General features: G+C 41.3%; 1 pseudogene; it reads right to left on the bottom strand.

Moving 5' to 3' along the window:
* Nucleotides 1-223: 223 nt before the first annotated feature.
* On the bottom strand, nucleotides 224-1,331 carry LOC121482398 (annotated as a pseudogene).
* Nucleotides 1,332-3,183: the final 1,852 nt, after the last annotated feature.

Raw genomic sequence — 3,183 nt, 5'->3', positions numbered from 1 at the left:
TGGTAAATATGAGGCCACCACCTCAAATCCTTGCTATCAGTCTCCAATTTCCTCAGATATGGGGTTTTTAGGACCTCTCTAGTGACTTAAGAATTTTAAACTTTTTTTAGACTGAATTACTTTTGTTAATATACACGTCAAGTTATTGAAACAGTTACTTCATATAGTTGTCCCATTAAAGATAGCACTTTCAGGTACGAAGGTACAGAAATGTCTATAGTCTTCATATGTTTACTTGAAAAGATCTTTCAATAGCAGTCCGATATTGGGTTTCCCTCTCTAAATGAAGATTAACAAATTATCCGTAATCAAACTGATGTCTTTGATTAGATGACTAACAAAATTTCTAGTAATTTGGCTAGGAGCTTCCCAACAAAGAGACACACAAATAGGACGCGTCACAGGAACTATCTGAAATAGGAGCTATCTGATCATTGTTGCAGTGATTCCATAAATGTTAAGTTAAAATTGATCCTGGACAAAAGGAACACTTAAAAGTTGTATGCCAGGATAACTGGGTGGCTCAGTGTTTAAGCATCTATCTGCCTTTGGCTCAGGTCGTGGTTCCAGGGTCCTGGGATCGAGTCCCGCATCAGGTTCCCTGAAGAAAGCCTGCTTCTCCCTCTATGTCTCTGCCTCTCTCTTGTGTGTCTCTCGTGAATAAGTAAATAAAATTTTTTTTAAAAAAAGTGAGATGCCCAGAAAAACTTGTATTTTCTTCACAAGTCTCTGTGTTCTCAGAGATGAGTGTTTTATTACTGTTCCCTACTTAATCTTGAGAGATCTGAAAGTTTGGAATGAGAGAGGAAACATCGTATTCATCTTGATACTTCTTTTTTTTTTAAGATTTTATTTATTTATTCATGAGAAACACAGGCAGAGGGAGAGGCAGAGACACAGGCAGAGAGAGAAGCAGGCTCCATGCAGGGAGCCAGACATGGGACTCGATCCCGGGTCTCCAGGATCATACCCTGGGCCAAAGGTGGTGCTAAACTGCTGAGTCACCCGGGCTGCCCCTTAACAAGATTTATAATGAAGCCTCAAATAATAGAATTTAGTCTGTTTTGCACAGCATTTACAGCTACCAGAAAACTTCCTCATGATAGTTTCAAAGTCTAAGGCTTATTCAGGACAGTCTCTCTCTCTCTCTTCTAGTCACATTTCCATAACATAGGGGATAACATATCCTGCTTTCTCTTGTTACAGTCAGAAAACATTTTTTATAGAAGATGTGCTGATAAGCCATGGCTGCATGGCAGTTTTGAGCACCTCTAATAGGTGGGGCAGTAGAAATCATCTTTGGTGTAGGATGTGTAAAGCTCCTCAGTCATGGTGAGGGATGGAGGATCAAGGCAATGGTGGTGGTGGTGGGTGTGTCAGTGGTGGCCTGCCCAACTCCCCATGTAAACTCAGTGGGGGAGGGGAATCATTTCATTTTAAACTTTATTTTTTTCCCATTTTTGATATGGGCTTTTAAAAAATGCACTTTTCTGGGACGCCTGGCTGGCGCAGTGGTTGAGCATCTGCCTTTGGCTCAGGGTGTAATCCCGGAGTCCCAGGATCTAGTCCCATATTGGGGTCCCGGCAGGAAGCCTACTTCTCCCTCTGCCTATGTCTCTGCTTCTCTCTGTGTGTCTCTTGTGAATAACTTTTTTAAAAAAAATGCACCTTTTCTAGAAACCCAATAACCAGGAACAAGTCTTACCCCTTAATAGTAATATTTACAATAGTATTAAAAAGAGTGTCCATGTAATTACAATTTGCTGTGTACCTCAGGGGCTTCAGAAGTTACTTTCTCCAGGAATTCTCTCCTCCTCCCCACCATGAGTGCCTCCAATGAGTCCCCAAATCCCCTGTGCTTTCAATTCACAGCCCTGATCTCGCTAAGTTGTTCTTCCCAGAATGACAGAGCTCTCTTAGGACAGGGACAGGGCATTGACCCTTGTTGCCGGCACAAAGGCCTTTATGCACATCATCCCATGTAATTTTCAGAACCTCACCTTGAATTAAGTACTGTTATCCCCATTGTGCAGATGTTGAGACTGAGGCTCAGAGGGTTAAGCAACCTGATTAAGGTCACATAATCAGTGGGTGGCAGAGCTAGAATTCACTCCCAAGTTGAATTGAGTCCAAAGTTTGTGTTTTTTTAATATATTCTTTTTAAAAGGATTTTATTTATTTATTCATGAGAGACAAAGAGAGAGAGGCAGAGACATAGGCAGAGGTAGAAGCAGGCTCCCTGTGGGGAGCCTGATGCGGGCGGGACTCGATCCCAGGACCTCGGGATCATGACCTGAGCTGAAGGCAGACACTCAGCTGCTGAGCCACCCAGGCACCCCAAAATCTGTTTTAATTACTTTTTTTTTTTTTGCCTCAAATATCTGTTGGTTGCCGAATGAATAAATGCATCTTAAAACTCCAAAGGACCTTCAACATAAGCTCCATAATCTTTTAAAATCACCGAAATTTCCTTTGGCTGTTGTAAGAAATTATCAAAAATTTTGTGCCATAAAACAACAGAAATTAATTTTATCATATTTCTGGAGGCTAGAAATCTAAAATTATTTTCTTTGGACTGAATTCAGGGTGTCAGCAGGGCTGTACTTCTTTCAGCGGCTCTAGGAGAGAATCTACTGCTTGCTATTCCAGCTTCTGGTGGCTGTCAGCATTCTTTGGCTGTGGCTGCATCATTCTAATCTCTGCCTCCATGGTCATGTCACATCCCCCCTTCTGTTGGTGTCAAATTTCCCTCTGCTTCCCTCTCTTAAGGACACCTGTGATACATTTAGGATCCACCCAAATAATCCAGGATAATCTCCCTATATCAATATCTTTAACTTAATCACACCGGCAGTCTTTTTTTGTTATTGTTGTAAGATAACACACATAAATTCCAGGAAATAGAATATCTTTGGGAGGGGTGGAATTATTCACTCTCCTGTAATCTGCCCTCTGGTCCCCTAAGATTTATGTCTACTCCACATGTACTATATCACCATATCCCCAAATTTCTCAATATATTGCAATATGAACTCAAGGCCAAAATCTCATTTAATATATATTTTTAAAGATTTTATTTATTTATTAGAGAGAGAGAGAGAGAGAGAGCAGGGGAAAGACAGAGGGACAAGCCGACTCTCTACTGAGTAGGGAGCCTCATATGGGTCTCAATTCTAGCACCCT

This window comes from Vulpes lagopus, chromosome X (assembly GCF_018345385.1).
Source record: "Vulpes lagopus strain Blue_001 chromosome X, ASM1834538v1, whole genome shotgun sequence".
Taxonomy (NCBI): domain Eukaryota; kingdom Metazoa; phylum Chordata; class Mammalia; order Carnivora; family Canidae; genus Vulpes; species Vulpes lagopus.
The sequence above is the reverse complement of the archived record's forward strand: the minus strand, read 5'-3'. Positions and strand labels throughout refer to the sequence as shown.